The 23,518-nt window shown below is 43.8% G+C and overlaps 1 protein-coding gene across 5 annotated transcripts in view; it reads left to right on the top strand.

The window, feature by feature from the left end:
- The window catches only part of GALR1 (galanin receptor 1), a 179,812-nt gene that overhangs the window by 15,254 nt on the left and 141,040 nt on the right, over positions 1 to 23,518 (top strand). For 4 of the 5 annotated variants that reach the window (XR_010836926.1, XR_010836925.1, XR_010836929.1 and 1 more), the window contains one exon: positions 6,246 to 6,360. The gene's annotated coding sequence lies outside the window, so the exon portion shown is untranslated. Of the gene's footprint in view, positions 1 to 4,819; positions 5,007 to 6,245; positions 6,361 to 23,518 lie in introns of those variants that run through there. The other variant, XR_010836927.1, reaches the window with a different exon arrangement.

Raw genomic sequence — 23,518 nt, 5'->3', positions numbered from 1 at the left:
AGCATTAACTTCATGTAGCACTTTGCAGACACTCCATAAGTGCTCGCTGAATGAAATAACAGAACATATTTGAGTTACGTTTTAGTAGTTTTATATTTGGAAAGTGATTTATAAGAATGTGTTGCCTACGGAACTGAATTTGGAATACAGACAGAAAAATCATGAAAAGTTGGACTCTCACAGAAATAGGAGCATATCGTAAAAGATTTCTGAATCTTTGAGTATAATTTGCAAAGCATGAAATCATGTTTAGTGGTTATAAGTTTTAATCTTTTTGAGGTTCAGTCTATTGTTATTAGAAATAAACTGAAAGCTATTACCATGGTCATTTAGTCTATTGACGATTGGAAGCCAAACAAACAATGGAAAAACTGACTTTCTCCATGTCAGTTATTTATGTATTCATACTGGGGGCGTGCTGGGGGGGGAGATTAAAGTAACACAAGCAGTTGGAAAATTTAATGTAAAAATTACAGATGCCACCTTTGCAGTCGCTCAGGGAGATTATGTACAATATTCAGAAAGTTGTGTCATTGTTCAAAGTGCTTTCGTAACAACTCATCATTTGGAAAGGCTGCCTAAAATAAGATCTGAGTCATAGGATATATAGCAAAGAGTGTGGCTGCCAATAGCTCAGTGTTCCCGGGCGCTCAGACGCGGAAGCACCATTTCTCATTATCTATTCTCAGCCTTAAGTGCCCTCAGGGCAGCCGCATTATCAGTTTCTGACGCATGACTGTGTGTTTGCTTCTGTATGCATTATTTACATACAATGACATCATGTATATATGATATCTATACATCATGTATAAATACATTTCCCTTCCTTAACACCTATGGCATTACAAAAAGCTTATATCCATGACATAAAGTTTATAAACTGGTCCACACATTGCTTTTTTCCACACTTAGCAATATATTAGTGCTTGAAGAATATACTCCTTTCGCAACATCGACATAAAATTTTATTTTATGAATGTGGCATCATTTATTTATCAGTCCCATACTGAAATACCTTACACCTAGGTCATTGACACACATGGAAATGTATCTGTGGGGTAGTTGCTGGGTCAGTGCTCAGGAGGTCATCAGGTCACGGACAGGACGTGACTGCAGGTTGACCTGCCCGCCTGCCCCGGGCGATCCAAGGCTCCTCCCTCCTCCTCACCCCTCCCCTGTCCTCGGGGTGTGGGTTCTGGCCACCACGCCCACCTTGGGGACTGCTTTCAGGGATGCAGCTTTGGAGAGTGATGCGGTACTGAGATCACCTCCACCCCCCACCACCCACCCAGGCCGCGCCTGGACCCTGCTGAGGCCTCTTCAGGAACTTGAAGACTTCGCGGGGGCGGGGGCGGGGACCAGCCTTGTAAGTTCCTTGCTTCTCACGCCTGGGGCGCTGGCCTCTTTCCTCGGTGTCTCCCTGCCCTCCGTGTCCGGGCCAGTTTGCAAAACGACAGAACCTACATTATATGGATAAATATTGCCAAGTTGCCGGCTTAAGACGCCATCCCGCTAAGTCGTCAAACTTCTGACATGCTGACCTGAGAGGTGAAAGCAAGTTCTCAGCGCACTTTTCGTCACGTGTGAGTTGAGCTTCTTTTCACACTATTAATGCCTTGCACGTGAGTTATCTGCTCGTGGCCTTTAACCATGTTTTTCCATGAGTTTATTGGCCTTTTTCTTAATGCTTTCTAGAAATTCTACATGAGGGAAATCAGCTACGTGTGATATGAGTTGGAAAAAAACGGTTCTTTTTATCTTGTTGGGGGCGGTTACTCTTTTTAAACATTCATTAGTTGTGATGTCTAATCTCTGACTCTGGTCTTGGAAGTGCACGCCTTGGTCTTTTGAGGGACAGGTGAGACTGATGGAGCATCGATGCTGTTCTCAATGAAAAATGACATGACTTTTTCGTTAGCTGTTTTTGAAGGTAATTCCCAAAGAGGAGCTTCAAAATGTTTGGAGCCGTGTTCCAAGCACATAACTTCTCAAGGTTTGTGTAACTTCCCAAGGAGACAGTTATGAAAGATGACATTTTGTAGGTATAAACTCCATCCCGTTTGTTAAAATATTCTCCTGATTTTAGAGTCACCCCAAAGCTCAGTAGGATACTGAATACTTGTCCTCTATTGGATATTTGGTTTGCAAAGATTTCCCTCATCCTGTAGGTTGTGTTTTCATGCTCTGGATAGGGCCTTTTGCAGGGCAAAAGTTTTAAACTTCAGTGAAATTGCCAATGTATCACATTTTCCTTTTATGGATGATGCTTTTGGAATCAGTCTGCGAACTCTTTGCTTAACCCTAGATGCCAAAGGTTTTCTTTCATTTTTTTCCCCCTAAAAGTTGTATAATTGTATGTATAAGTCGGTGATCCAGGCAGGGGCGGGTGGTCCTTACCAGCTAAGGGTAGGAATGGCTCGGCTCCTACTTGACTTCCTTGACAACATCCCAGGCAGGGCGTTGGGCCTTCGTCGCAGCCTGTGTAGGGGACATCTTGGCCCCCTACTTAGCCTTTGCCTGCATGGTTGTGAGAGGCGTGGGTGGAGGGCACCCTTTTCTCCGGTTTTTAGCTGCACTGGAGCAGTTGTGTGTCGTCTGAAGGTTTTCTGCCTGTTTGGTTTTTCCCCTTCCCTGCCTTGGACCAGACAGAGCACGTTGCTGCTGCTGCTGTTGTTCTCTCCTCCACTTAGAACCTTTTTGTTTTTGTTGCGTATATTCCATCCAGGATTTTTGTTGTGTATATTCCATCCCTTCTCTGGGGGTATAGGGAGACACACTACTCCATTTTCCTGGAAGAGGAAGTTGACATAATATTTTAAAATTAAAATACTCTTCAATACAGAAATGTTTTGTGATTTTTACCTGTTTTTCAAGTTGTGCCAGTTTCCGCATCTACTTTCTAAATTTAGGAATATTCGAGACTCAGCAGGACCTCTGTGAAATCCGAACCCAAGGCCTTTCCAGTCCTTTTTGTGTTTGCTTCCCGAATGCCCAGGTACATCCAGCTTTAACCTACCCAGGACTCTTTTTTTTTTTTTTTTTTGTGGTACGCGGGCCTCTCGCTGTTGTGGCCTCTCCCGTTGCGGAGCACAGGCTCCGGACGCGCAGGCTCAGCGGCCACGGCTCACGGGCCCAGCCGCTCCGCGGCACGTGGGATCCTCCCGGACCGGGGCACGAACCCACGTCCCCTGCATCGGCAGGCGGACTCTCAACCACCGCGCCACCAGGGAAGCCCAGGACTCTTAAAATGAAACAAGAAGGCAAGGGGTTTGAAAATAAAGACTGATCCCTGGTGCTTCTGCCTATTTGAACCCATATTTAAGCCTTTGCTGGCAGCTGGGTTTACTCCTGTCCTCCAATGAGGAGTCCTGAATTTTTAAGGAAGCATCACTGTGATGTGGAGACATCTGTAGACAGTCTTTGATTCTGTATTTTTACGTTCTCCCAAAATCGTGATTAATAAGGACATACAAACTGTCCGTCCTCACACCTTTACATCCTAAAGTGAAGGGTAGCGCTAAGAGTAGGGCTGTGGGAAACTGAATGGTCAGTTTGAACTGAACTGATCAATACAGCTCAGTACTGCAGGTGGGGATCTGTCAGAGCATCCAGGCAAGAGGCAAGAATTCTGAGCTCTCATTTTGCTACTTTGTAACTTGGATACCTTATTAGCCACCTGTCGCTAACTTATTTTCTCTGTCGCTTAGAAGTAAGGTGATAATATTCACAGCCTAATTGTATGACTCCTGAAGCAAAGATTTTTGGAAGTTCATTTATTTTAAGTGGTCCCAGCCATTAGATGGTAAAGTTAAGGCCTTAAAAGTCACTTAATTTTTTCTAGGCCTCAATTTCCCATCATTTAAATGGCAGGTTGAACTTGATTTTCTCTCTGCAAGGTCCTTCCCAGCTCTGATTCCGGTGACTTTGCAGTCCCGGGGAAAGCAGTGCTTAAATGCAAGGCATGGTGATTACCACTTTCTTTTTTTGTTGTTTAATTATGGCTGTGTGAGAAAATGCTTCCTCTTCTCAGCAAGCCTTCCTAAAATGCAAATTTAAATGTTACGAAATTACTTTCTTTAATCCTATGACTCCTTACAAAGTAAGAAATCGGGAGGATTATGAATCATATTATGGATTTTGGGGTGCATTTTTAGCATGTCCTTTGCTCAGAAATAATCCTATTGATAGAAAGTAAGTCCCATCCAAACATGACACAAAGTAGTGCATTCAGATAACGTATTGTGTGACTACATTTCAGCCAGAATAAGTGGTTAAAAAGTGAAGAATATAAATAGTGTAAACTTGAAAAACTGAAACTCATGGCACAAGGCCAATTTTTATTTTCATGACACTAGACAAAATATATTTATAAATATTGCTATTGGCGAAAAACTTGTTAAATTTCTTTGCAAATAAATATTCGAAATATATAAAGAGAGTAGAGTATCCCACTTTCTAGACTTTGAAAGGCTGAGGGGAAAAACTGATTTACCAATAATTATGTAAAATTGATAATGACAGGTGATTTTATTCCCATCTTGGAACCAAAACTGGTCTTGTTGAAATTGACCCTGTGCGACGCCCGGGTACAAATCCTTTCCCTGTCCCCTGTTTCTTGCTTGTAGGAAATAGGCTTCATTCAGCCTCCAAAGACCTTCCCTGAGTTCCAAAAGGCAGAGTCAAACTGTTGCTGATCAGGGAAGGGAGGGGGTGCAGAAAGAAAGGAGGAACAGTCAAGAAAAAGTAGTGCTGCCTTGGGGCAGGGTCCTGGTTCCACGTGAAGGAATGTACACAACAATATATCTGAATTCTTCTGCAGGAACTGAGGCCCCCACCCAGGTGGAGCAAGGTAACTTCAGGCTGAGCACAGGATACCTGGAGCTCTGCCCTGTGACCTCACCACCAGCCAGCCAGAAGAAAGTCACACACCCTGCACAGCCCTCACCCCAAAGGCTTTTTTCAGCACAAGCCACCCTTTCTCTTTGCTTGGCCCTGCAATAAACCTTTCTCTGCTCCAAACTCTGATGTTGTGATTTGTTTGGCCTCACTGTGTGTGGGGTGCACGGACGAGTTCTGTAGCAAAATCAGCAAAGACCTCCTGAGCTTCACGTCTCAGTCTTCACTTCCCTGCACTACAGTTAGCACGTGGCAGATTTGATTGTTGCATCTGTTGTGAAATAAAATTCGTATTTTACGGCAGGATGAGAAAAAAGATAAGCATAAAAATGTTCTCTGCCCTTTGGTCTCCTCTCTCCCCTCACTGTGCATTGTGTATCTGCATTGTGCATTGACCAGACCTCCCCCATCAGCAGAAATACCTGCTCACCTGTAAAGAACAACATTCTCCCAGCATCAACAAGATGACTCCTTAAAAGATAACGTTCCTTCTTATTGGGTCATTTGTAGAGACGTGGATGGATCTAGAGACTGTCATATAGAGTGAAGTAAGTCAGAAAGAGAAAAACAAATATCGTATGTTAATGCATACGTGTGGAACCTAGAAAAATGGTGCAGATGAACCGGTCTGCAGGGCAGAAATAGAGACACAGATGTAGAGAACAAACTTATGGACACCAAGGGGGGAAAGTGGTGGTGGGGGTGGTGATGGTGCTGGGATGAATTGGGCGACTGGGATCGACATGTAGACACTGATGTGTATAAAATAGATAACTAATAAGAACCTGATGTATTAAAAATAAATTTTTTTTAAAAAGATAATGTTCCTTCTTGATCTTGCCAGGGGTCATGATGACCCACCCCTTTGTACTTGCAGATCTGGGTTGTGTAAACTCTCGATGATACGTCATTTAACTTACAGCCTCTGTCTTGAAAAATGTTAACTGTGTTTTGACTTCTCATGGGCAGAGCAGTTCTCGGAGATTTAGGAGATGCTGTTCCCTGGTTCTAACCCTCAGTTTGGCTCGAATAAAATTTTCCATTTCTTTCATGGATTGATTAGTTTTTCATCCACACACCCTGATCGAATTGTTTTCTTCACGTTGATGATGTTGAACTTCATCTGAGCCCTGTTCTCCCAGACGGTGGTGATGCATTCTGGGAAATGGTTGAGCACATATTCTGAGATGAGACCAAGCTCCACCTTCCCCAAGAATTCTCTCCTTTCAAGAGACTCCAGGTTTCCTCCCTCTTGCGTGAAACCTTCTTCGTTAGTGCACTTCTCTCTATCACAACGGCCTGAATAAAATCATCTACTAAATTGTCTGGTGCATTTTTGTCTTTCACAGCTGGTGTCGTGAATCGGATGGGTTGGACCTTGTCTTGGGATCTGCGTTTTCTCCATCTGGGTAACAAGGCTCTCGGGCCTTCTGTGCTTTGTTCCTGCTGGGCCACCTAGTGACGGTGAGTCTTAATCTTGGTCCTGTGCTCGGGACACTTGTTCATCAATGGCTTGGTGTGGGTTTGAGTTTGGCTCTTTTGCGTACTTGCTTGGTTGTGAATATGCTGAATTCTTTTGGTTCTGCGGCTTAACCACTTCATGATCTCTTTGTCTATTTGGTGCTCAAATTAAGAATTTCATGCCCAATGGGAAGTGGTAAATTTTGTGTTTTCTGTGTTTATGCTTGATCCATGGCTGTGGTTTTAGAGTTAAAACTGTCAGCCTCCCCTCTGTGTCTATAGACTTATATGTCTAATTCAGAAAGGCCTTTATTTTTTATTGTGTAAGTATTGGTATTTTCCTACCTATTGCGGGTATTACCAAATTAGATTATAAAGTCTCTTAATGAAGCTCTATCCTGATTAGTTTGCAGATAAATAAAAGCGCTTATATAAATTCAATTCAATTTTTAAAATTCCTAGGAATTAAATAAATTGAACCTGTAATGCTTTCAATGTGAAAAAAGTTATTCTTTTGGAAAATAATTTGAACATGTTTTAAGAATTCAAGCTCACATAATTTAGATAGGTCTTTGGCAAACAAGACTAGTTTAACACTAGTTTGTTTACTAGTGTTAATTAAAATAAACCGTGTGTTCTCTGAGTTACCTGTGTTAAGTAAATATATATTGATTCTACTTGGGTATATTCTTCCTAAACCTATACAGGACTTATTGAATAAGCTCGCATTGCTTCTAATAGATTTTTAAGGTTATGAAAAATGCAAAATTACACTTAACCAGAATTGAATAATTATTCTGACAAACTTTATTTCAGTAGTAATTACGTTAACTTGAAGATAATGTCCTGAATTTTTTGTAACTTAAAAACCTAGGACTGATATTAAATTGAATTAATAGACATTCTTTATTTAATGAGAACTACTTTATTTTTTTAAATTAATTAATTAATTTACTTATTTATTTTTGGCCGCATTGGGTCTTCGTTGCTGTGCGCGGGCTTTCTCTAGTTGCGGCGAGCGGGGGCTACTCTTCGTTGCGGTGCATGGGCTTCTCAGTGCGGTGGCTTCTCTTGTTGTGGAGCACGGGCTCTAGGCGCGCAGTCTTCAGTAGTTGTGGCTCACGGGCTCTAGAGCACAGGCTCAGTAGTTGTGGCACGTGGGCTTAGTTGCTCCGTGGCATGTGGGATCTTCCTGGACCAGGGCTCAAACCTGTGACCCCTGCATTGGCAGACAGATTCTTAACCACTGTGCCACCAGGGAAGTCCTGAAATGAAATATTTAAATGACATCTATTTCTCCCTGCCTGACACCTCTAGAATTCTGAAACTCCTCTTGCGTCTTCTTATTTCACGGCAATATAGTTATTTTCACAGGTTCAAAAGAGTCTGATCTCCTTGTTAAGAGGACATAATTAGAAACACTGGTTATGCAATCAAGACCTGGCCTGGAATGTTGTATTTGCGAATGATGCTCGTTGAGTGACTTTTAAGGAGCTACGGGTGGCTTTATGGAGTTGGTGCGTACAAACTCCTTTAGGAACAAGTGTCTGGTTCTTGGCTTCCAGGGCTCGTAGCCTTACAAGTGAGTAAGGGTGGTCATTTCTTGACAGACTCAGGAATCTTAGGATCTTTTGGAGACCTCAGGAAGAGAGGGATTCACGCAGCTCTACACATACTGCAGGTGAAATATGATGTCAAGTTCTTGTCTTGTCTTCTTTGTCTTAAGAGGATTTTATAATCCAATCCGAGATTCCTTGTGAAAACTTTAAGCAAAGCAGTCTTAAGAAGGCCTATGGTAAATTACCATTTTTGCAACCCCTACGTAAAAAATTAAGCCAAGTCCAATGAGACTAGCCTTAATTTGTGAACAGGAATAGTCTTTCTTTGAGATTGCTTTCGATCAAAAGGCTGTAGAGGGAGCATATGTATATGTATAACTGATTCACTTCGTTGTAAAGCAGAAAGTAACACACCATTGTAAAACAGTTATACTCCAATAAAGATGTTTAAAAAAAAAAGGCTGTAGAGAGAAATTTTGTGTTTCAGTGGAAAATTATGCATCATCTATATAGCACACCCTTCTGAGTCATCAGATTCCAGCTTTATTCATTGCCTTTACACCATTTTACATTTTTATCAATTGCAGGTAGCTGATGGATATGCAAACTCTTCTTTCTATTTTTCTTTGCGGCCGCGCTACGTGGTGTGCGGGATCTCAGTTCCCTGACAGGGGATTGAACCCATGCCCCCTGCAGTGGAAGCACAGAGTCCTGACCACTGGACCGCCAGGGAAGTCCCTGCAAACTCTTTCTTTCAGCTTGCGTTTCAGCGGAGTCTCCACAGGATCTGAAGAGGCCCTGAGAGCTGAGACCCAATGACCTGAGATGAACTCGAGGCCATCACTGGTGGGAAGTCTCGCGTGACAAGTCGCTGAATGGTCACTAAGGTCGTTCGGTGAGAAGCGCAGACCATGCACGCCCTCGGTGCGAGCGGTGACCAAGACCATGGGTGACATCACCAAGAACGTGGACATTTCGCCTTCAAGGAACTCAGCCAGTGCTGCTGATTTTTTTTTTTTTTTTTTTTTTTTTTTTGTGGCACGCGGGCCTCTCACTGCTGCGGCCTCTCCCGTTGCGGAGCACAGGCTCCGGACGCGCAGGCTCAGCGGCCACGGCTCACGGGCTTCTGTCTGGTTCCCGGATTATATACCTGGTACCTGGAACAGCACCTAGCACGTGGCAGGCACTCAGTAAATAATGGCTGAATAAATGATTGTCAGTACAACAAAATGAATCATTCTTGATAGTCTGTCTGCTGGAACTTTTATTACCAGGTGAAAGAAACTCAACTGGAGCAAGATAAATGAAAAGGAGATTTAATGAAGCAACGAAACTTAATGAAATAATGAACTAATACAAGGGCAAATCTTTGCCATGGAACCCAGAGCAGCTGGGAGAAGGACAGCGATGCTGATAGGCCTCAGGCTCACCTGGGTCAGGGATGTGAGTGCTGTCGGGCTCTGTCCGTCTGCTGCCGCACACTGGCTCCCCCTTCACTCTGGCCCCAGCTTTCTTCACTGGCTTCCGAGTTCCCTAGATTTTTGGTGCATGGCTAGTCAACAAAGAGAGGGCTCTTCCTACTTCACAGCCCGAGCCTAGATATTCCTAGGGAATGGAGTCCCCTTTTACTAGCCGGGTTAGACACTAAAAACAATGCATGTAAACCACAGGCAGATCTTCTCAAAGTCACTGCTGGTGAGTGGTAAGTAACTTCATACGGCAACTCACGTCTTTTAGAAATCTGGGGTTTGCTCTTCTTGGTGGTGTCAACTCAACAAACCAACAATCAATCCATAATAAGGAATAGAAAAGGGTTTTATTCAAGACAGCCCAGGAGGCGGCCTCTCCGTAGCTCTGAGGACGGCTCACTGAAGCGTGGATTTCACCCAGTGCTACACCTTATCAGAATGAAGAACGTCGGACACGGCAGGGGTGCATCCTTCAGGGGTGCAGAAGAGACCGATTTGGTATGTATACAGCGAGCCAGCAGCAGGATGCCGGTGTCTGGGAAGGGAACCTTGTCTTTGGGGCAGGAGAGTGAACGTGGGTGCTGCAGGAAGGGAGTTAATTACCCTTATATTGGATATTTTCTCCCTAATGGTTAAGGCAGATGCGCTGTGTGCGTTTGACAGGCCCCGGGTCAGGCTGCTTGAGTTCACACGAAGCACAGCGTGAACCACGTATAAGCCAAAAGGACGTCCCCATAGCTTGGCGTGTGCACATTTTCTCCATCAGTGGCACAAGGAGAAGTCACGTCACCCAGAATAGGCTGCTCTCTGGGGACTCTGCTGAGGTTTTCCCTCTTCTGGATGAGGCAGGGATGATATTTGGTTGGAAAGACTTTGCCAAAACGAGCCCTGTCGTGCTCCACGGGCACATGACCCGTACACGGGGACTCGAGCAGAATTTATTCAAGCATCGGGACAGAGCCCAAGAAAAACCCTACCTGTGCTTGCAGACGCCCCTGTGGCCTACCTTATAGTTTAAGTGTATTTTATTGGGATATAATTTTTATGCTGTAAGAGTCTTGCTTTTGAAGTGAACGATTTTTAGTATATTTACCACCACTGTAATCCAATTTTAGAACATTTTCATTTTCCTAGGAAATAAAACCCTACCTATTAGCAGTCACTCCCGATCTTCCCTCCCACCCCCAGCCCTAGGCAACCACTGATCTACTTCTATCTCTGCGGATTTGCCTGTTCTGGACATTTCATATGAATGGAATCGTACAACCTGCGATCTTTTGTGACTGGTTTCTTTCACTTAGCTTAGTATTTTTGAAGTTCATTCCCCTTGTAGCGTGAATTGGTACTTCATTGCTTTCTATTTCCCAACAAAATTCCATTGTATGGATAGATCACCTTTTTAAAAATACATTCCTCAGTGGATGGACCTCTGGGTTGTTTAACTTAATCGTATTTTTGCGGGGGTGACTAATTAATTTCATTTTTTCACTGAAATGGCGTTTATCTCAAAACAAGTTACTGCCTTTTTAGTAGACAGTTGTTTTACAGTCTGACCTAATGTAGATTTACCTTGAAAATAATTCTTTCAAGGTTTTTTGTTCAATGTTGTCTCACCTCTGAAGAACTAACAGTAAATTTAGAGAGAAGAGGGAAAAGGTGAAAATTTTATTTTATCATTGTTTCTACATTAAAATTTTGGTTTTGCTATCTTAGTATACACTTGTTTTACCATGAGCCATCTGAAAATATATTTCTTTTTCTTGAAGAGGAGATATGTAAATAAGTAAAGATAGACCATTTTTCAAAACGGGGAGTCATCTTTTTTGTGCTGTGCCCTAGTTCAGAGAATATGAATAGATTTTGTTTCAGGGGTATTTTGTGCCAACGTTTGAGCATCAAGACTTTAGATGTTTTGGGGTTTGTACAGAATGTTTGCATTTTTAAAGCAAAGTAATACAATTTAATACTTTCCTAAGAACTTCATTTATCAGTGAGCTAATTGCTAGCATTGTGTAATAGTTTGTCTCAGACAGAGTGTAGATTCACCCTATAAACGTCTGGAAGAAATATTTTGAAAATATGCTGACTTAATTGCTTCCACGCAATTTTCCCTTAACATCATTACACGGAGAGGCGGAGGCAGAAATTGGCATTTATGCATGAATACCCATTTACACTTTCTCGTTTTGCGCATAATAGTACAGGCTGTGATGTATTTTCTTGAACCTTAGCAAGCCATACATTTATAAAGAAGAATTTTCTCAGATGCACAGTTACGTTCACTATTTCTGCTTAGCTGAAGCCTACCCAAGCAGTCGTTAAAGCAGTATCCATATTTTTCATCCATGGGAAACAAATGAAAACACTCTCCTTAGTGACATACGGTTCTAATGATTATCTTCATTTTTCCCAATATGACTGTTCACTCCCTGAGGGCAGCAGAGACCATGTGTTAAATCCCGGTTTCAGCACAGCGTAGAGAGGACCGTGGCTTGTGGGTGAATTTATGAACAGTCCCCGGAAGACAGGCCAAGAGGGAGGTGAGAACAGCAGCGCCCACTGTTTACAGAGGAAATGGTTAAGGCCCTCCTTGTACTCAGCTCACGAAAACCTTGGCAAAATTAACCCCGTCTCCCTTTTCTAAGATTCATTTTTATCATTTTCATGGTGGTCCTTTAGATATTTGGTTTTGGGAGTTTTTTTTTAATTAAAAAAATGATGCCTTACATAGCGGTTCAAACTCCTACATTTGGGGTGGAATATTGACGTTTTTATCTTAGTACTACTTCCAATTTATACCTAGAATGGACAGACTGCCATCGGATCAATTTCTTCACAATATTATTGGCTAATGCTTTACAATGTTATTGGCTAAATATCTTACATTTATCAAACACCTATTCTGGATTCGGTGCTGTTCCATCTGCTGGGTCAATGTGGATTAACAAGCACATGGGTTTCCACAAAGGCGAGGATACTCACCCTGAAGACACCCCCTGGAGCCCGGCGAGTCGGCACCTTAGGTGGTGTCACACGTCAGAGGGAGGCTGCAGAGGGAGGGCACCTGTGGAGAGCAGGGTGACCCTACAACGGGCGTCTCACCTGGGTCCCGTCCACGTCGGGGCCGGATCCTTCTCTGCGGTGGGGCTGTCCCGTCCACCGCAGGGGGTACCTGGCCCCCAGCCCCTCGATGTCAGGGGCACACTCCCCGGTCGTGACGACCACAGATGGCTCCAGACGTCACAAAATGCCCTTTGGGGTAAGTTTTCCCCAGCAGAGGACCTCTGTCCGGAAACAGCCCTGGACGTGTTGCCACACGCGGCGTCACCGCGTCCTGTGGATCTGGTGCCTTGAGAAAGGAATCTTCTACATTGACAAAGAGGTGGCCGAGGCCGGGGAGTGACTGAAGCCCACGAGGGCTTGTCTGTTGTACTGAGCAGCCCAAATCTATTGCTCACCGAGTACACAGCTCAGAGGCCAAAGGGGACCAAGCTGCCATCTGCAGGATTAGGATCAGAGGTCTGTAGTCAGAGTCTTCCAAGCGGGGTGATGTGTTGTCGCCATGGCAACTCTGCTGAGGGCCCTTTAGACGGAAGTGGAGGACTCCTGCTGCCCAAGGAATCCGGGGTCTGGCGGTAGCTGGCGGGCCAGCCTCTCCCGGAGAGAGAGGGTTCTAATCAGATGAGCATAGTTGCCTGTTGAACGTTCAGCCAGACCAAGGCACGCAGATGGCTTTGAGGGAAAATCTTATCGAGACGGGGCAGCCTTTATCTTTAGTCCACATATTCTGCCTTAAGGGTAAATTCATCACAATTATCTTACGAATGGGCCGCTTAACTTCTTCTAGCCTATAAATTGGACTTAATCATACTTGGTTCATACGGTTGTGATGGGAATTTCATGAGGTAATGCACGTGGTTCTCAACCAATATCAACTTTATTAAAATAATGAATATCAATAATGGAAATAATGGATTAATACTATATTGTTATTAATAATAACAGTAATGCCATTCCCTTGCAAATTAGATAGGAATGTAATAGTATGTCCGTTTACTATGGGGAAACTGAGGCTCAGAGAGTTAAATACTTTGCTTAAGTTCACCTGAATGGTCACCGTCTGGACTTGAATCTGTGTCTTCTAAGCTAGGGCTCTTTCTCTGGCATCACTCTGAACTTGATACAAAGAAGTATTCATATGAGCAAATTGGAGCAGTGGTTCGCTAAGTGGGGAGTCCTGGATACTTGTTAAGAGTGGATGTTTCGGGCTTCCCTGGTGGCGCAGTGGTTAAGAATCCACCTGCCAATGCAGGGGACACGGGGAGGGTGGGTTTGCTCGGCCCAGCTGGCTGAGCTGGGGTGTTGGTTTCCTCCTGCCCTCGGGTCTCCATCTCCCTGGCCTTCAAACTCTGCCACCGGCTCTGCTGGGCCTCCAGCTTGCGTAATAGATAGTGTGAGCTGATGTCTTATCATAAGCCTCCTTATACACACACACACACACACACACACACACACACACGCACGCACGCATGCACGCGCATCTCCTATTGGTTGTTTCTCCGGAAAACCCTAATACGATGGTTAAAAATGAAAAGGTTTATCCCAGGGATGGAGGACCTTCACTGAAGGTGGACATCCCGCCTGAATGCTGTAGAGGGATCACTCTTGCTTTGCCGCGGCTGCACCTTCCAGGTTCCTTTCTTCCTTGAAGATTCCATATTAAAACTAAGAAAGAGATAAATATCCTGCATGGCGTTGCCCACATGGAGAATCTCGGGGGAGAATAAGACTTAAACGTTTCCAGTGGAAAAACTGTTTTTGCTACACAACATCCCAAATAACACTCGCCATTAGGCCAGGAGAATATTGTGGATTACAAGCTAATTTTGCACATGACATTTCAAAGATATGATTTTAACTTAATTTAAACGCATTCCGTTGTGATTCTCTACATGTGGCTTGTGAAAAAAAATTCAGTTATGGCAGCTAGACAAATTAAAATTTTTCTGGAGGCACTCTGCAACCTTTGCTTCCTTGTTTCCTGAGAATGCCAGAGTCTTGCTTGATCTTTTAGAGAGCAGAGGCCAGTCTCTGCAATCATTTTGGAGGGTCTGAAATAATTTTCCTGTCCCTGTGAATTTCTGTTGAACCGTATCTTGAGCCGTGAAGTCACCTCTGTAACAGCCCTAGATCAGTTTGGATGCCGCCGTGGCCCTAACTGCCCCTGTAGGTTAACTATGTTGCCATCAAGTGGTGACAAGAAGACATAGTTGATTGATCTGAACTATTTAGTTGAGTTGGATACTAGAAATCGTTGTCAATCTCCAAGCCCTTTATTAAGAAATTCACGTTTATTTAAAATTTGAACTCTAACTGGATATGTCACATCTTTCACATATCAAATAAGAAATCAAAGAAGAAAAAATAGTCGCCTTTTCAAGCCTGTCAAATCTGTGTAGAAATCTTACAGAAGCTGACTTTCTTCTACTTCGTTTTCTAGCTTACTGGCTTAGTCTGTGCTTTCTTCGCTCAGGGGCTGTATTTCCTCTGTTTCTGGCTGTTTGCTTGGCCTTAGCTCATTAATCGGCTGGCTAAGTATTTTGCCCTACTTGGGGGATATCTTCTTTGTTTGTTAGTATTTGTTTTACTCAAGTTTTTGGTACATTTTGGAGGTTGGGTGCAGGGAGAGAAACCAGGAGGAAAGGTGCCCAAAGCTCAAGTTTAATTTAGGTCAAAGACAAGGAGGCTGTTCTGTTTTTTTCCATCTCCTTAAAAGAGCCTTCCTTTCTTTCCTAGGTATGACCTACCTTTCAAAGATTCGATGGTCTGCCTTCAAGTTATTTTCAAGTTTACCCTTCAAACTAACTGTTTGTGTTTTTTATTAAGGCAATAGAAAATCAGACTGAGTTTTTAAGTACTTAGAAAGGAGTTGTTTCCATTGTCTATTTAAATATTAAAGTATGATAAAAATAAGCATAGTCATGGGGGAGAAAAGTCCAGAGACTTAAAGGTGGGGGTGGACGTTCCTGGCCTCTGCGACCCACTCTCCTGTATCTCCCCTAGGCTCGTCCCCACCAGCCGTTCTGTGTAGGTTTCAAACACCTCCAGTTATTCACAAAGATATTTATATAATAATTCCTTCTAACCTCCTTTTTTTTTTTTTAAACCAAGGCATCATATTATGTGCCCTCTCCTGCAACTTGGTTTCTTACCATATTTCTTGGAAAACTTTGCAAGATGTTATTATAATTCTATGCTCTGTTGTAATTAAAAATATTTGGTCAAAGTAAGTTTGCACCTGGTCACAAAGGGCTTAAGACAAAGTGTCACAATCATACTGCGTCTCCCCCATTCACTAGCTTTGGACTACCGTTTCCAGTTCTATTGGAAAGTACCCCCATGCATTAGACAACATATTTACATGTAGCTTTTACTTGTAGCATCAGACAACATTTACCAACTCCCTGGTATGAAAGATTAATATTTGGCTCACTTACACTCTCTTTATCCTAATACTTGATTACACTTCTTCCCTAAGATTTTAACACAAAAAGTATATATTTTTTATAAATTTGTTTATTTACTTTTGTCTGCATTGGGTCTTCGCTGCTGCTCGCGGGCTTCCTCTAGTTGCGGTGAGCAGGGGCTCAACGCAGTGCACGGGTTTCTCATTGTGGTGGCTTCTCTCATTGCAGGGCAAGGGCTCTAGGCACGCAGGCTTCTGTAGTTGTGGCTCATGGGCTCAGTAGTCGTGGCTTGTGGGATCTAGAGCACAGGCTCAGTAGTGTGGCGCAGGGACTCGAAAGCTCAGGCTTCAGTAGTTGTGGCACACGGTCTCAGTAGTTGTGGCTCACGGGCTCTAGGCGTGCAGGCTCAGTATTTGGGGCGCACGGGCTTAGTCGCTCCGTGGCACGTGGGATCTTCGCGGACCAGGGCTCGAACCTGTGTCCCCTGCATCGGCAGGTGGATTCTTAACCACTGCGCCACCAGGGAAGTCCCCAAATAAAATATTTATAAACTGTTATTTCACGTCCAATCATTTTTAAAATAACAGCTTTATTGAGGTATAATTGATGCACCATAAAACGCACCTTTTTAAAGGTTACAGTTCAGTGGTGCACTCACAGCGCTGAGCAGCCACCCCCACTGTCTCATTCCAGAACTTTCTCTTTATGCCAGAAATAAATTCTGTATCACCTTGCCCTTTTCCTCTGGCAGCCACTAATCTGCTGTCTGTCTTTATGAATTTGCTTACTCTGGACATTTAATATGAATTGAGTCATGCAATATGTGGTCTTTGTGACTGTCAGCTTTTACAGCATAGTACTTTCAAGCTTCATCCATTGTGTAGCATAATTAATACTTCATTCCTTTTTTTTCTCAGCTTCTTGATCTTTTTTTTTAGTGCTTCAATCCTTTTTATGGCCAAATAATATTCCATTTAATGGATATACCAATGTTTTTAATTCATTCATCAGTTGACACTTGTTTTTTTCCCCCCCATTTTGGGTATTTTGAATAAGGCTAGTATGAATATTCACATACAAGGTTTTTTTTTTTTGAGGATATAGGTTTTTCAATTCTTTGGGTATATACCTAGAAGTAGAATTGTTAGCTTTTATGGCAACTCTGTATTTAACTTTTTGAGTTAAACTCAAATCGCCAAAACTACTTGGAAAGCTGCTGACCTCTTTTCCAAAGTGGCTGCAACATTGTCATTCCCACCAGCCATGTATGAGGGTTAGGGATCCTCCGCATCCTTGATAGCACTTATTGTCTGTCTTTTTTTTTTATAGCCATCCTAGTGTGTGAAGTGGTATCTCCTTATGGGTTTCATTTGTATTTCTCTGTTAGCTAATGATACTGAGTTTCTTTCCATGATATTGTTAGCCATTTGCATATTTTCTTTGGAGAAACGTCTATTTAGATCTTTGCCTATTTTTAAAAACAAAATCTTCTGGGCTTCCCTGGTGGCGCAGTGGTTGAGAGTCCGCCTGCCGATGCAGGGGACGCGGGTTCGTGCCCCGGTCAGGGAGGATCCCACGTGCCGCGGAGCGGCTGGGCCCGTGAGCCGTGGCCGCTGAGCCTGCGCGTCCGGAGCCTGTGCTCCGCAGCGAGAGAGGCCACGACGGTGAGAGGCCCACGTACCGCAAAAAAAAAAAAAAAAAAAAAAAAATTTAAATTGAAGTATGATTGATTTACATAGCCACTGTGTTTTATATATTTATTTATTTATTTACTGGCTGCACCCTGTGGCATGTGGGATCTTAGTTCCCCAATCAGGGATTGAACCCAGGCCCCCTGCACTGGGAGTGTGGAGTCTTATCCACTGGACCACCAGGGAAGTCCCCCTTTGCCTTTTTTTTAAAAAAAAATTTAATTAATTAAGTTTTGGCTGTGTTGGGCCTTCGTTGCTGCAGGTGGGCTTTTCTCTAGTTGCGGCGAGCGGGGGCTGCTTTCCGTTGTGGTGCGTGGACTTTTCATTGCGGTGGCTTCTCTTGTAGTGCAGCCTGGGATCTAGGTGCTTGGGCTTCAGTAGCTGTGGCACTCTGGCTCAATAGTTGTGGTGCACGAGCTTAGTTGCTCCGCGGCATGTGGGATCTTCCCCGACCAGGGCTCGAACCCATGTCCCCTGCATTGGCAGGCAGATTCTTCACCACTGCACCACTAGGGAAGTCCCCCCATTTGCCCATTTTTGAATTGAGTTGTCCTTTCCCTGCTGAGTTGTAAGAGTTCTTTGTATCTTCTGGATATTCGGCCTTCATCAGGTATATGATTTGTAAATATTTTCTCCTATTCTATGGCTTGTCTTTTAACTTTCTTGGTGTTGTGTTTTAAAGCACAAAAGTTTTAAATTTTGATGAAGTCCAGTTTATCTATTTTTTCTTTGGTTGGTTGTGCTTTTGGTGTCCTATCTAAGAAACCACTGACTAATCATGCAGATTTATGCCTGTGTTTTTCTCTAAGAGTTGTATAGTTTCAGCTCCTACATTTTGGTCTTAGTTCCATTGGAGTTAATTTCTGTATATGATGTGTGAGGCAAGGGGCCGATTTCATTGTTTTGTAGGTGTCCCAGCACCTTTCGTTGAAGAGACTGTTCTTTCCCCATTGAACTGTCTAGACACACTTGTTGTAAGTCAGTGGACCATAAATGTAAGGGTTTATTTCTGGACTGTCAATTCCATTCTATTGATCTGTCTGTCTATTCTTATGACATTTTCACTCAACAATGTGTATTGGAGATAAGTCGTATATCAGGACATGAAGACCTTCTTCATTCTCTTCTGAGGCTGCTATAGCATGAGTTGAAATTTACTGAATGTATATGATTTTAACTTGGCCCATTTTTTTAAATTGACAATAAATTGTTTACAGTCTTTTTGCTGAAATTATTATACATGCACCTTTTACATTGTGTACATGCCCATACACCTCTAAGATAAAATTCTCTTAAGTAGAATTGCTTGTCTAACTAAGTTAACAGATGGATTTGGCTGCCTTCTAGAGAGCTGGTGTGGACCTGTACGGCACTGTGTGAATTTGTCTCCAAATGAGCAGATGAATAAAATACTGTATTTTCTTAACTCTTTCCAAAGTGAGATCTTTTCATAAAAGGAACACATTTCTTTTTGGCCCCTGTTCAGCTCACATAGCGGAGGCGGGCTGTGTGTACGGTGGTCTGTCTAAATCCAAGTTTATGTTTGATTTTTTTTCTCTTATGGACTGAAATGTGTCCTTTCCTAGGAACCGAATTTGTTTTCTTTCCCCATAAGTGAACGAGGGCAGTACCCGTCTGATGAAAACTCCAGGATTCTCCTCCAGGCTTTAACGATCCACCCGTAAAACACTCACTGCTACTCACGCCTCGCAGCTGACCATCTGTGTCACAATCTTCCCTCTCCTCCCAGCAGGCTGAGCGCTTGGCGTGGTCTCTCTTTCTTGCTTCTCATGGCCATCTTCCAGTTCTGGCGCTTCTCACCCCCAGTGCACAGATGAGGACACGAAAGCTTGGTGAGGTTCCGAATGTGTCAAGAAAGCAAACAGGCAGATCCGGTTTGTCTGAGTCCAGAGTGCAGACGGGTGACCACTGCTCTCTGACGCCAGGGCTTGGAGCTGCTCTCCGGTCTGCAGTCCTCCTCCGGGGCCGGGGTTAGCCTGTGTCCCCCTGGCGCTGGGCCCATCCAGTGCACTGCCTCGTCGCTTTCTTCCATAACCCTGTACACTCACATTCCCTGTCTGCTCGTTAAAGCACACGTTGTGACAATTTTGCAAGTTGAGTTATTTCTCTTGAGAGAAATATTCAAAATTCAGGTCATCTCTTAAGTATTTGCAAGCGAATCTCAGTACAATCTCCAAGTGCATTTAGGTCCTGGCGGCTCTTTCTGCAGCTTGTGAATTAGCTGTCCCCTTGGAGCAGCGTTCCTTCCTTTTGCTTATTATCTTCAGCTCATTAGCTTAACGCTCACCCCAGCCATCTGTGGTCGGGAAGGAAAGTAAGTAAATTCGAATAAATCTTAGTTCCCTCTTAACTCCTGGTCGGAGTTCTTAAAGGGGTTTTACAGAAAGAGGAAAAATAAATGTCCTTCTTAGGGACTGATTGTAGGAATCCTGTAGTGTTTTTTGAAATTTTTCGACAAAGCTGTCAAAAGGAATAATATCACCCAAGTCTGTGTCCAAAACAGGACAGTGAGCCCGGGAGCAAGACCGGATCCGACCAGAACAAGTGACGCTGTGAACACAGGGGAATCAGGAGAGGCTTCGCTTTAAAATTCATTGTACAAAGTTTCTGAGATATCAAATAGCCTTCTTAGACTGGTGGGAAGAAAACAGACAGCAAAATCAGTTAGGAGGAAAGAGAGAATTCTTCCAAGGCGGGAAGCATAGCACGTATGATAAGTCGACGTGGATTTATGGCAGAATAGATCCTTCGAGAGTGTATGGACACAACTGCTGTAACCTATGAATTCGAAACATATGAAATTGCCAATGTTCTACCATTTTTGAATGAAAAAGTTTGCACTTTTAAATGGCTTGATCTAGAGCTTCTTTAGAGTCTGGTACAAAAAGGGCCACATTAAAAAAGTAGTTTCTTGAGCCCCAGCGACTTCGGTGATCAGAGTGTCAAGGTGTTCGCGCCCCTGAAGCCTCGTTTGACTGTTACATCTGACGCCGACGTGCTCCACCGTCCAGAGGAGGCAGTTCCGCTTCCAAAGGCTTCTGCCGAAGTTGGAAGCTGTGTGACCCACCCAAGCGGCGGCTCTGGTGTGGACGGCCACGCCTCTGTCATGACGGCAGCGTGGCGGCGTCTGTACGATGCTGCTCTGACACCTGCCCAGACCACAGCGGCACTCACTGCCGGACTCTCGGGGCCAAAGCTCTCTAGTGTACACGAAGGACACACTTGGCCATCTTCCCAGAGCGTGCACCGGCCCCGCCGCCAGACCCCCGTGTTGGGCTGCGGGGCCTTCCCGTCGCGTGCCTGCCCTTGTGGCCTCCCCCATGACCCCTTCCTCTGAGCTGTCTCCAGGTAGCAGTGCTGAGGGCCCGTTTGTAGCCCTGTTGTACTTTCCTCTAGACACATCTCTGTGAGAGGATCCGTGAATGCTGGCTTTCAAACACATAAGGATAGGAGGACTTTTGTGACGCTAAAACCTGGTCTCAAGACGGTAACTGAGACATGGTGACATTGGTGAAAGGCAGTCGTACAGATCAGCGGAACAGAAAAGAGTTCAGAAAAAGACCGTATATGGTTAATTGATTTTGGGCAAAGTACCAAGCTAGTTCAATATAGAGGAGATGGAGTTCAACAAATGGTGCTGGCTCAACTGGGCATCTCTACGTGAAAAATAACCCGCAGCCTATGTCTTGCACATATATATACAAAAATTAACTTGAGGTGGACCATAAACCTTAATGTAAAACCTAAGACTAGAAAAAGTTCTGAAAGAAAACATAAGAAAATCTTTGGGACCTTTTGACAAGGGAGCCATTCCTAGATAAGATGCAATAAACACAAACTATAAAAGAAAAAAGAATTGATAAATTGAATAAATGTCATCAAAAGCTAATGATCTTCAAGGACTTTTCCTGGTGGCGCAGTGGTTAAAAATCCATCTGCCGATGCAGGGGACACGGGTTGGAGCCCTGGTCCGGGAAGATCCCACATGCCGCGGAGCAGCTGAGCCCATGCGCCACAACTACTGAGTCCACGTGCCACAACTACCGAAGCCCATGTGCCAAAAGCCCGTGCTCCTCAACAAGAGAAGCCACCGCGATGAGAAGCCCGCACGCTGCAATGAAGAGCAGCCCCCGCTCGCCACAACTAGAGAAAGCCCACGCGCAGCAACGAAGCCCCAACGCGGCCAAAAATAAATAAATAAATTTATTAAAACAAACAAACAGCCTAGTAATCAGAATGTATAAAGAATGCCCACAACTCAAAAATATGAAAACAGGGCAGGGGGAAAGATTTGGACACTTGATCAAGAGAAACTATGATGACAAAGAAGCATGTGAAAAGAGTCTCAAAGTCTTTAGTTATTGGAGAAATTAAAGTTAAAGCCAAATGAACATAACAGTGCACGTCAATGAGAATGTCTTTTAAAAAAATGTATTAAAAAACCCTGACAATATTGTCAGCAAGGATGTGAAACAACAGGGTCCCTCGCGCGTGCTGGTGAGCAGCCGCTCTGGGACACAGCTGGACGGCTTCTTACGAAGTTAAACATACACTTACCACTCAACCATCAAGACAAGTCCCGGGTATTTACCTAGGATGAGTGGGAACGTGTCCACACAAAGACCCACAGATCAATGTCTGTAGCAGCTTTATCCACATAGGCCCAGACTGGAATATCCCAACTGTCCATGAGCCCGTGAAGAGAGAAAGTGAGGTTTATTTACGCAGCAAAACACGGCTCTGCAGGAAAAGGAACGCGCTCCTGATATGTGCCACCACGTGGGTGAACCTCAGAATCATCGAAGTGAAAGAAGCTCGACTCAAAGGCTCTATATTGTGTGATTCCGTTTATGTGACCTTCTGGAAAGACCAAACTATACGACTGGAATCAGGTTAGTGTGGACCAAGAGCCGGGCGTGCTGGCAGTGGTCGACTGCATGGGGGTGGAAGGGGACATCTGGGGTGATGGAAATTGTCTGGGTAACGTCTTAACGTGCTAGTGGTTTCACGACTGTGAAACCACTGTTTGGCTATGAATAGAGCTATCGTAAACATTTGTGTACAAGTTTTGGTGCGAATGTAGGCTTTTATTTTAATTGGATATATATCTAGCTGTGGAATTACTGGGTCGTATGGAGACACGATGTTCAAAAAACCATTTGAGAGGATTCTAGAATGTTATCCAAAGCAGCTGCACCTTCTTACTTTCCCACCAGAGATGTATCCTCATATATTCGGATAGCTCCACATCCCGGCCAACACCTGTCGCTATGCGTCTTTTCGATTTTAGCTGTCATAGTGGGTGTGGAGTGGTATATGTCTTTGTGGTTTCGATTTGCTTCTCTGCTGGCAAATGATGTTGAGCGTCTTTTCATGTGCTTATTGGCCATTTGGACATCTTCTCTGGAGAAATATCTGTCCACATCCTTTTCACTATGAAGGATTTTAATATCTTTTTCTTGCCTAGCTGCCCTGCCTTCAGTGTTGAAGGTCAGTGGTGAGAGTGGAATCCTTACCTTGTTCCCGAGCTTAGAGGAGAGGGTGTCAGCCCGTCACCGTAGCCCATAATGTTCGCTGTGGGTTTTTTCTTTGATGTCCTGTATCAGGTTGAGGAAGGTTCTCTTCTATTCCTAGTTTGTCGAGTTTTGTTTTTTTTTAAATCATTAAGGGATGCTGAATTTTGACCAATGCTTTTTCTGCCCCCTTTGCTGTCTGTGCATGAACTTAATAACAGATGTATCGTGACCAATCACGAACAGCGTTGGAAAGAAGTGACGTGATTGGTCACTGGCCATGACGCACATCTTTATTTAGGTGGCAGTTTGTGTACTGAAGGGCAGTAGCAATGTTTGCACTTCTTATAATTATTCACAGTCTATCATCTGTGGTAACTGAAAATTGAACTGGGTTCTTGGGGTTGATGGTTAATTTTATGTGTCAGGTTGGCTAGGCCC

The sequence above is a fragment of the Kogia breviceps genome, chromosome 15, assembly GCF_026419965.1.
Source record: "Kogia breviceps isolate mKogBre1 chromosome 15, mKogBre1 haplotype 1, whole genome shotgun sequence".
NCBI lineage: Eukaryota > Metazoa > Chordata > Mammalia > Artiodactyla > Physeteridae > Kogia > Kogia breviceps.
This window is presented reverse-complemented; position numbering and strand designations above follow the sequence as displayed.